The sequence below is a fragment of the Lepisosteus oculatus genome, chromosome 14 (genome assembly GCF_040954835.1).
Source record: "Lepisosteus oculatus isolate fLepOcu1 chromosome 14, fLepOcu1.hap2, whole genome shotgun sequence".
NCBI classification, from domain to species: domain Eukaryota; kingdom Metazoa; phylum Chordata; class Actinopteri; order Semionotiformes; family Lepisosteidae; genus Lepisosteus; species Lepisosteus oculatus.
The window spans coordinates 11,297,100-11,307,099 of NC_090709.1; the positions used below are offsets into that span (position 1 = coordinate 11,297,100).

A 10,000-nucleotide genomic window follows, 5' to 3' on the forward strand; every position below is an offset into this window, starting at 1 on the left:
CTTCTTATTGAGAGGACAGCTCCGTCACCTCTTTTACGATGCTGCTTTTTTTCCCTTGCGTTTTTCTCTTCTTCCCACGTTCTCTATCTTCACTGCCTTCGTCCCCGCTCTATTTCACTTCAGCCTTTCACTCTTGCTTCCTTCCAATGAGGACGGAGCTGCGGGAGAAAGGGCGCTATAGAGGATCGCTGTGGAGAGCTGCTGCTGTGCTTTGACATCTGAGCTCTGTGGAAAACGATCTCAATACAATTCTGAAAAACGCGACTCTCCGAACGCCAGCCGAACAAGTCTCCACAGCCGAAGCGCTGTGTCTCTTTTCAGCTGGCGATAAACCTTTCCTCGATCCTTTGCGGACTTGTAAAACTGTTCCTGATCAGAATAAAAAACGCTCACGCTAATACACAAGCACCCGTGTCTCGCCAAAGCTGACAAATAAACAGACGGACAAGCCGCACTGCACGTGTGAACAGGGGAATGAGCGAGCGAGCGGGGATAGGGCGCCTCCTGCGCTTAAAAGCTTACAGCACCTGGTATTCCCAGGCGGTCTCCCATCCAAGTACTAACCAGGCCCATCCCTGTTTAGGTTCCGAGATCAGACGAGATCAGGCGTGCTCAAGGGGGTGTGGCCGTAAGCAAGAGCAAAGCTCGCTGGCACCCTTCTTATTGAGAGGACAGCTCCGTCACCTCTTTTACGACGCTGCTTTTTTTCCCTTGCGTTTTTCTCTTCTTCCCACGTTCTCTCTCTTCACTGCCTTCGTCCCCGCTTTATTTCACTTCAGCCTTTCACTCTTGCTTCCTTCCAATGAGGACTGAGCTGCGGGAGAAATTGCGCTATAGAGGATCGCTGTGGAGAGCTGCTGCTGTGCTTTGACATCTGAGCTCTGTGGAAAACGATCTCAATACAATTCTGAAAAACGCGACTCTCCGAACGCCAGCCGAACAAGTCTCCACAGCCGAAGCGCTGTGTCTCTTTTCAGCTGGCAATAAACCTTTCCTCGATCCTTTGCGGACTTGTTAAACTGTTCCTGATCAGAATAAAAAATGCTCACGCTAATACACAAGCACCCGTGTCTCGCCAAAGCTGACAAATAAACAGACGGACAAGCCGCACTGCACGTGTGAACAGGGGAATGAGCGAGCGAGCGGGGATAGGGCGCCTCCTGCGCTTAAAAGCTTACAGCACCTGGTATTCCCAGGCGGTCCCCCATCCAAGTACTAACCAAGCCCATCCCTGTTTAGCTTCCGAGATCAGACGAGATCAGGTGTGCTCAAGGGGGTGTGGCCGTAAGCGAGAGCAAGGCTCGCTGGCACCCTTCTTATTGAGAGGACAGCTCCGTCACCTCTTTTACGACGCTGCTTTTTTTCCCTTGCGTTTTTCTCTTCTTCCCACGTTCTCTCTCTTCACTGCCTTCGTCCCCGCTCTATTTCACTTCAGCCTTTCACTCTTGCTTCCTTCCAATGAGGACGGAGCTGCGGGAGAAAGGGCGCTATAGAGGATCGCTGTGGAGAGCTGCTGCTGTGCTTTGACATCTGAGCTCTGTGGAAAACGATCTCAATACAGTTCTGAAAAACGCGACTCTCCGAACGCCAGCCGAACAAGTCTCCACAGCCGAAGCGCTGTGTCTCTTTTCAGCTGGCGATAAACCTTTCTTCGATCCTTTGCGGACTTGTAAAACTGTTCCTGATCAGAATAAAAAACGCTCACGCTAATACACAAGCACCCGCGTCTTGCCAAAGCTGACAAATAAACAGACGGACAAGCCGCACTGCACGTGTGAACAGGGGAATGAGCGAGCGAGCGGGGATAGGGTGCCTCCTGCGCTTAAACGCTTACAGCACCTGGTATTCCCAGGCGGTCTCCCATCCAAGTACTAACCAGGCCCATCCCTGTTTAGCTTCCGAGATCAGACGAGATCAGGCGTGCTCAAGGGGGTGTGGCCGTAAGCGAGAGCAAGGCTCGCTGGCACCCTTCTTATTCAGAGGACAGCTCCGTCACCTCTTTTACGACGCTGCTCTTTTTCCCTTGCGTTTTTCTCTTCTTCCCACGTTCTCTCTCTTCACTGCCTTCGTCCCCGCTCTATTTCACTTCAGCCTTTCACTCTTGCTTCCTTCCAATGAGGACGGAGCTGCGGGAGAAAGGGCGCTATAGAGGATCGCTGTGGAGAGCTGCTGCTGTGCTTTGACATCTGAGCTCTGTGGAAAACGATCTCAATACAATTCTGAAAAACGCGACTCTCCGAACGCCAGCCGAACAAGTCTCCACAGCCGAAGCGCTGTGTCTCTTTTCAGCTGGCGATAAACCTTTCCTCGATCCTTTGCGGACTTGTAAAACTGTTCCTGATCAGAATAAAAAACGCTCACGCTAATACACAAGCACCCGTGTCTCGCCAAAGCTGACAAATAAACAGACGGACAAGCCGCACTGCACGTGTGAACAGGGGAATGAGCAAGCGAGCGGGGATAGGGCGCCTCCTGCGCTTAAAAGCTTACAGCACCTGGTATTCCCAGGCGGTCTCCCATCCAAGTACTAACCAGGCCCATCCCTTCCGAGATCAGACGAGATCAGGCGTGCTCAAGGGGGTGTGGCCAAAAGCGAGAGCAAGGCTCGCTGGCACCCTTCTTATTGAGAGGACAGCTCCGTCACCTCTTTTACGACGCTGCTTTTTTTCCCTTGCGTTTTTCTCTTCTTCCCACGTTCTCTCTCTTCACTGCCTTCGTCCCCGCTCTATTTCACTTCAGCCTTTCACTCTTGCTTCCTTCCAATGAGGACGGAGCTGCGGGAGGAAGGGCGCTATAGAGGATCGCTGTGGAGAGCTGCTGCTGTGCTTTGACATCTGAGCTCTGTGGAAAACGATCTCAATACAATTCTGAAAAACGCGACTCTCCGAACGCCAGCCGAACAAGTCTCCACAGCCGAAGCGCTGTGTCTCTTTTCAGCTGGCGATAAACCTTTCCTCGATCCTTTGCGGACTTGTAAAACTGTTCCTGATCAGAATAAAAAACGCTCACGCTAATACACAAGCACCCGTGTCTCGCCAAAGCTGACAAATAAAGAGACGGACAAGCCGCACTGCACGTGTGAACAGGGGAATGAGCGAGCGAGCGGGGATAGGGCGCCTCCTGCGCTTAAAAGCTTACAGCACCTGGTATTCCCAGGCGGTCTCCCATCCAAGTACTAACCAGGCCCATCCCTGTTTAGCTTCCGAGATCAGACGAGATCAGGCATGCTCAAGGGGGTGTGGCCGTAAGCGAGAGCAAGGCTCGCTGGCACCCTTCTTTTTGAGAGGACAGCTCCGTCACCTCTTTTACGACGCTGCTTTTTTTCCCTTGCGTTTTTCTCTTCTTCCCACGTTCTCTCTCTTCACTGCCTTCGTCCCCGCTCTATTTCACTTCAGCCTTTCACTTTTGCTTCCTTCCAATGAGGACGGAGCTGCGGGAGAAAGGGCGCTATAGAGGATCGCTGTGGAGAGCTGCTGCTGTGCTTTGACATCTGAGCTCTGTGGAAAACGATCTCAATACAATTCTGAAAAACGCGACTCTCCGAACGCCAGCCGAACAAGTCTCCACAGCCGAAGCGCTGTGTCTCTTTTCAGCTGGCGATAAACCTTTCCTCGATCCTTTGCGGACTTGTAAAACTGTTCCTGATCAGAATAAAAAACGCTCACGCTAATACACAAGCACCCGTGTCTCCCCAAAGCTGACAAATAAACAGACGGACAAGCCGCACTGCACGTGTGAACAGGGGAATGAGCGAGCGAGCGGGGATAGGGCGCCTCCTGCGCTTAAAAGCTTACAGCACCTGGTATTCCCAGGCGGTCTCTCATCCAAGTACTAACCAAGCCCATCCCTGTTTAGCTTCCGAAATCAGACGAGATCAGGCGTGCTCAAGGGGGTGTGGCCATAAGCAAGAGCAAGGCTCGCTGGCACCCTTCTTATTGAGAGGACAGCTCCGTCACCTCTTTTACGACGCTGCTTTTTTTCCTTTGCGTTTTTCTCTTCTTCCCACGTTCTCTCTCTTCACTGCCTTCGTCCCCGCTCTATTTCACTTCAGCCTTTCACTCTTGCTTCCTTCCAATGAGGACGGAGCTGCGGGAGAAAGTGCGCTATAGAGGATCGCTGTGGAGAGCTGCTGCTGTGCTTTGACATCTGAGCTCTGTGGAAAACGATCTCAATACAATTCTGAAAAACGCGACTCTCCGAACGCCAGCCGAACAAGTCTCCACAGCCGAAGCGCTGTGTCTCTTTTCAGCTGGCGATAAACCTTTCCTCGATCCTTTGCGGACTTGTAAAACTGTTCCTGATCAGAATAAAAAACGCTCACGCTAATACACAAGCACCCGTGTCTCGCCAAAGCTGACAAATAAACAGACGGACAAGCCGCACTGCACGTGTGAACAGGGGAATGAGCGAGCGAGCGGGGATAGGGCGCCTCCTGCGCTTAAAAGCTTACAGCACCTGGTATTCCCAGGCGGTCTCCCATCCAAGTACTAACCAGGCCCATCCCTGTTTAGCTTCCGAGATCAGACGAGATCAGGCGTGCTCAAGGGGGTGTGGCCGTAAGCGAGAGCAAGGCTCGCTGGCACCCTTCTTATTGAGAGGACAGCTCTGTCACCTCTTTTACGACGCTGCTTTTTTTCCCTTGCGTTTTTCTCTTCTTCCCACGTTCTCTCTCTTCACTGCCTTCGTCCCCGCTCTATTTCACTTCAGCCTTTCACTCTTGCTTCCTTCCAATGAGGACGGAGCTGCGGGAGAAAGGGCGCTATAGAGGATCGCTGTGGAGAGCTGCTGCTGTGCTTTGACATCTGAGCTCTGTGGAAAACGATCTCAATACAATTCTGAAAAACGCGACTCTCCGAACGCCAGCCGAACAAGTCTCCACAGCCGAAGCGCTGTGTCTCTTTTCAGCTGGCGATAAACCTTTCCTCGATCCTTTGCGGACTTGTAAAACTGTTCCTGATCAGAATAAAAAACGCTCACGCTAATACACAAGCACCCGTGTCTCGCCAAAGCTGACAAATAAACAGACGGACAAGCCGCACTGCACGTGTGAACAGGGGAATGAGCGAGCGAGCGGGGATAGGGCGCCTCCTGCGCTTAAAAGCTTACAGCACCTGGTATTCCCAGGCGGTCTCCCATCCAAGTACTAACCAGGCCCATCCCTGTTTAGCTTCCGAGATCAGACGAGATCAGGCGTGCTCAAGGGGGTGTGGCCGTAAGCGAGAGCAAGGCTCGCTGGCACCCTTCTTATTGAGAGGACAGCTCCGTCACCTCTTTTACGACGCTGCTTTTTTTCTCTTGCGTTTTTCTCTTCTTCCCACGTTCTCTCTCTTCACTGCCTTCGTCCCCGCTCTATTTCACTTCAGCCTTTCACTCTTGCTTCCTTCCAATGAGGACGGAGCTGCGGGAGAAAGGGCGCTATAGAGGATCGCTGTGGAGAGCTGCTGCTGTGCTTTGACATCTGAGCTCTGTGGAAAACGATCTCAATACAATTCTGAAAAACGCGACTCTCCGAACGCCAGCCGAACAAGTCTCCACAGCCGAAGCGCTGTGTCTCTTTTCAGCTGGCGATAAACCTTTCCTCGATCCTTTGCGGACTTGTAAAACTGTTCCTGATCAGAATAAAAAACGCTCACGCTAATACACAAGCACCCGTGTCTCACCAAAGCTGAGAAATAAACAGACGGACAAGCCGCACTGCACGTGTGAACAGGGGAATGAGCGAGCGAGCGGGGATAGGGCGCCTCCTGCGCTTAAAAGCTTACAGCACCTGGTATTCCCAGGCGGTCTCCCATCCAAGTACTAACCAGGCCCATCCCTGTTTAGCTTCCAAGATCAGATGAGATCAGGCGTGCTCAAGGGGGTGTGGCCGTAAGCCAGAGCAAGGCTCGCTGGCACCCTTCTTATTGAGAGGACAGCTCCGTCACCTCTTTTACGACGCTCCTTTTTTTCCCTTGCGTTTTTCTCTTCTTCCCACGTTCTCTCTCTTCACTGCCTTCGTCCCCGCTCTATTTCACTTCAGCCTTTCACTTTTGCTTCCTTCCAATGAGGACGGAGCTGCGGGAGAAAGGGCGCTATAGAGGATCGCTGTGGAGAGCTGCTGCTGTGCTTTGACATCTGAGCTCTGTGGAAAACGATCTCAATACAATTCTGAAAAACGCGACTCTCCGAACGCCAGCCGAACAAGTCTCCACAGCCGAAGCGCTGTGTCTCTTTTCAGCTGGCGATAAACCTTTCCTCGATCCTTTGCGGACTTGTAAAACTGTTCCTGATCAGAATAAAAAACGCTCACGCTAATACACAAGCACCCGTGTCTCGCCAAAGCTGACAAATAAACAGACGGACAAGCCGCACTGCACGTGTGAACAGGGGAATGAGCGAGCGAGCGGGGATAGGGCGCCTCCTGCGCTTAAAAGCTTACAGCACCTGGTATTCCCAGGCGGTCTCCCATCCAAGTACTAACCAGGCCCATCCCTGTTTAGCTTCCGAGATCAGACAAGATCAGGCGTGCTCAAGGGAGTGTGGCCGTAAGCAAGAGCAAGGTTCTCTGGCACCCTTCTTATTGAGAGGACAGCTCCGTCACCTCTTTTTCGACGCTGCTTTTTTTCCCTTGCGTTTTTCTCTTCTTCCCACGTTCTCTCTCTTCACTGCCTTCGTCCCCGCTCTATTTCACTTCAGCCTTTCACTTTTGCTTCCTTCCAATGAGGACGGAGCTGCGGGAGAAAGGGCGCTATAGAGGATCGCTGTGGAGAGCTGCTGCTGTGCTTTGACATCTGAGCTCTGTGGAAAACGATCTCAATACAATTCTGAAAAACGCGACTCTCCGAACGCCAGCCGAACAAGTCTCCACAGCCGAAGCGCTGTGTCTCTTTTCAGCTGGCGATAAACCTTTCCTCGATCCTTTGCGGACTTGTAAAACTGTTCCTGATCAGAATAAAAAACGCTCACGCTAATACACAAGCACCCGTGTCTCGCCAAAGCTGAAAAATAAACAGACGGACAAGCCGCACTGCACGTGTGAACAGGGGAATGAGCCAGCGAGCGGGGATAGGGCGCCTCCTGCGCTTAAAAGCTTACAGCACCTGGTATTCCCAGGCGGTCTCCCATCCAAGTACTAACCAGGCCCATCCCTGTTTAGCTTCCGAGATCAGACGAGATCAGGCGTGCTCAAGGGGGTGTGGCCGTAAGCGAAAGCAAGGCTCGCTGGCACCCTTCTTATTGAGAGGACAGCTCCGTCACCTCTTTTACGACGCTGCTTTTTTCCCTTGCGTTTTTCTCTTCTTTCCACGTTCTCTCTCTTCACTGCCTTCGTCCCCGCTCTATTTCACTTCAGCCTTTCACTCTTGCTTCCTTCCAATGAGGACGGAGCTGCGGGAGAAAGGGCGCTATAGAGGATCGCTGTGGAGAGCTGCTGCTGTGCTTTGACATCTGAGCTCTGTGGAAAACGATCTCAATACAATTCTGAAAAACGCGACTCTCCGAACGCCAGCCGAACAAGTCTCCACAGCCGAAGCGCTGTGTCTCTATTCAGCTGGCGATAAACCTTCCCTCGATTCTTTGCGGACTTGTTAAACTGTTCCTGATCAGAATAAAAAACGCTCACGCTAATACACAAGCACCCGTGTCTCGCCAAAGCTGACAAATAAACAGACGGACAAGCCGCACTGCACGTGTGAACAGGGGAATGAGCGAGCCAGCGGGGATAGGGCGCCTCCTGCGCTTAAAAGCTTACAGCACCTGGTATTCCCAGGCGGTCTCCCATCCAAGTACTAACCAGGCCCATCCCTGTTTAGCTTCCGAGATCAGATGAGATCAGGCGTGCTCAAGGGGGTGTGGCCGCAAGCGAGAGCAAGGCTCGCTGGCACCCTTCTTATTGAGAGGACAGCTCCGTCACCTCTTTTACGACGCTGCTTTTTTTCCCTTGCGTTTTTCTCTTCTTCCCACGTTCTCTCTCTTCACTGCCTTCGTCCCCGTTCTATTTCACTTCAGCCTTTCACTCTTGCTTCCTTCCAATGAGGACGGAGCTGCGGGAGAAAGGGCGCTATAGAGGATCGCTGTGGAGAGCTGCTGCTGTGCTTTGACATCTGAGCTCTGTGGAAAACGATCTCAATACAATTCTGAAAAACGCGACTCTCCGAACGCCAGCCGAACAAGTCTCCACAGCCGAAGCGCTGTGTCTCTTTTCAGCTGGCGATAAACCTTTCCTCGATCCTTTGCGGACTTGTAAAACTGTTCCTGATCAGAATAAAAAACGCTCACGCTAATACACAAGCACCCGCGTCTCGCCAAAGCTGACAAATAAACAGACGGACAAGCCGCACTGCACGTGTGAACAGGGGAATGAGCGAGCGAGCGGGGATAGGGCGCCTCCTGCGCTTAAAAGCTTACAGCACCTGGTATTCCCAGGCGGTCTCCCATCCAAGTACTAACCAGGCCCATCCCTGTTTAGCTTCCGAGATCAGACATGCTCAAGGGGGTGTGGCCGTAAGCGAGAGCAAGGGTCGCTGGCACCCTTCTTATTGAGAGGACAGCTCCGTCACCTCTTTTACGACGCTGCTTTTTTTCCCTTGCGTTTTTCTCTTCTTCCCACGTTCTCTCTCTTCACTGCCTTCGTCCCCGCTCTATTTCACTTCAGCCTTTCCCTCTTGCTTCCTTCCAATGAGGACGGAGCTGCGGGAGAAAGGGCGCTATAGAGGATCGCTGTGGAGAGCTGCTGCTGTGCTTTGACATCTGAGCTCTGTGGAAAACGATCTCAATACAATTCTGAAAAACGCGACTCTCCGAACGCCAGCCGAACAAGTCTCCACAGCCGAAGCGCTGTGTCTCTTTTCAGCTGGCGATAAACCTTTCCTCGATCCTTTGCGGACTTGTTAAACTGTTCATGATCAGAATAAAAAACGCTCACGCTAATACACAAGCACCCGTGTCTCGCCAAAGCTGACAAATAAACAGACGGACAAGCCGCACTGCACGTGTGAACAGGGGAATGAGCGAGCGAGCGGGGATAGGGTGCCTCCTGCGCTTAAAAGCTTACAGCACCTGGTATTCCCAGGCGGTCTCCCATCCAAGTACTAACCAGGCCCATCCCTGTTTAGCTTCCGAGATCAGACGAGATCAGGCGTGCTCAAGGGGGTGTGGCCGTAAGCGAGAGCAAGGCTCGCTGGCACCCTTCTTATTGAGAGGACAGCTCCGTCACCTCTTTTACGACGCTGCTTTTTTTCCCTTGCGTTTTTCTCTTCTTCCCACGTTCTCTCTCTTCACTGCCTTCGTCCCCGCTCTATTTCACTTCAGCATTTCACTCTTGCTTCCTTCCAATGAGGACGGAGCTGCGGGAGAAAGGGCGCTATAGAGGATCGCTGTGGAGAGCTGCTGCTGTGCTTTGACATCTGAGCTCTGTGGAAAACGATCTCAATACAATTCTGAAAAACGCGACTCTCCGAACGCCAGCAGAACAAGTCTCCACAGCCGAAGCGCTGTGTCTCTTTTCAGCTGGCGATAAACCTTTCCTCGATCCTTTGCGGACTTGTTAAACTGTTCATGATCAGAATAAAAAACGCTCACGCTAATACACAAGCACCCGTGTCTCGCCAAAGCTGACAAATAAACAGACGGACAAGCCGCACTGCACGTGTGAACAGGGGAATGAGCGAGCGAGCGGGGATAGGGCGCCTCCTGCGCTTAAAAGCTTACAGCACCTGGTATTCCCAGGCGGTCTCGCATCCAAGTACTAACCAGGCCCATCCCTATTTAGCTTCCGAGATCAGACGTGCTCAAGGGGGTGTGGCCGTAAGCAAGAGCAAAGCTCGCTGGCACCCTTCTTATTGAGAGGACAGCTCCGTCACCTCTTTTACAACGCTGCTTTTTTTCTCTTGCGTTTTTCTCTTCTTCCCACGTTCTCTCTCTTCACTGCCTTCGTCCCCGCTCTATTTCACTTCAGCCTTTCACTCTTGCTTCCTTCCAATGAGGACGGAGCTGCGGGAGAAAGGGCGCTATAGAGGATCGC

General features: G+C 52.3%; 1 protein-coding gene, 10 non-coding genes and 5 pseudogenes across 11 annotated transcripts in view; 1 reads left to right on the forward strand and 15 right to left on the reverse strand.

The window, feature by feature from the left end:
* LOC138242797 (zinc finger protein 271-like) overlaps positions 1-10,000 on the reverse strand; it is a 683,123-nt gene that overhangs the window by 600,526 nt on the left and 72,597 nt on the right. The gene's annotated exons all lie outside the window — the stretch shown is intronic.
* Positions 1-10,000, forward strand: part of LOC138242769 (zinc finger protein 271-like) — a 735,173-nt pseudogene that overhangs the window by 201,508 nt on the left and 523,665 nt on the right.
* Positions 516-634, reverse strand: LOC138217409 (5S ribosomal RNA). Its single transcript, XR_011181121.1, has one exon. It is a non-coding gene; the product is annotated as a 5S ribosomal RNA (ribosomal RNA).
* LOC138244882 (5S ribosomal RNA) lies at positions 1,172-1,290 on the reverse strand. The gene has a single exon (XR_011193497.1). It is a non-coding gene; the product is annotated as a 5S ribosomal RNA (ribosomal RNA).
* Positions 1,828-1,946, reverse strand: LOC138245034 (5S ribosomal RNA). The gene has a single exon (XR_011193650.1). It is a non-coding gene; the product is annotated as a 5S ribosomal RNA (ribosomal RNA).
* On the reverse strand, positions 3,132-3,250 carry LOC138245483 (5S ribosomal RNA). The gene has a single exon (XR_011194093.1). It is a non-coding gene; the product is annotated as a 5S ribosomal RNA (ribosomal RNA).
* On the reverse strand, positions 3,788-3,906 carry LOC138218638 (5S ribosomal RNA; annotated as a pseudogene).
* LOC138219212 (5S ribosomal RNA) lies at positions 4,444-4,562 on the reverse strand. Its single transcript, XR_011181583.1, has one exon. It is a non-coding gene; the product is annotated as a 5S ribosomal RNA (ribosomal RNA).
* On the reverse strand, positions 5,100-5,218 carry LOC138219223 (5S ribosomal RNA). Its single transcript, XR_011181584.1, has one exon. It is a non-coding gene; the product is annotated as a 5S ribosomal RNA (ribosomal RNA).
* On the reverse strand, positions 5,756-5,874 carry LOC138245507 (5S ribosomal RNA). The gene has a single exon (XR_011194117.1). It is a non-coding gene; the product is annotated as a 5S ribosomal RNA (ribosomal RNA).
* LOC138217757 (5S ribosomal RNA) lies at positions 6,412-6,530 on the reverse strand (annotated as a pseudogene).
* On the reverse strand, positions 7,068-7,186 carry LOC138219234 (5S ribosomal RNA). The gene has a single exon (XR_011181585.1). It is a non-coding gene; the product is annotated as a 5S ribosomal RNA (ribosomal RNA).
* On the reverse strand, positions 7,723-7,841 carry LOC138244807 (5S ribosomal RNA). The gene has a single exon (XR_011193422.1). It is a non-coding gene; the product is annotated as a 5S ribosomal RNA (ribosomal RNA).
* On the reverse strand, positions 8,379-8,487 carry LOC138219121 (5S ribosomal RNA; annotated as a pseudogene).
* On the reverse strand, positions 9,025-9,143 carry LOC138219246 (5S ribosomal RNA). The gene has a single exon (XR_011181587.1). It is a non-coding gene; the product is annotated as a 5S ribosomal RNA (ribosomal RNA).
* Positions 9,681-9,789, reverse strand: LOC138219260 (5S ribosomal RNA; annotated as a pseudogene).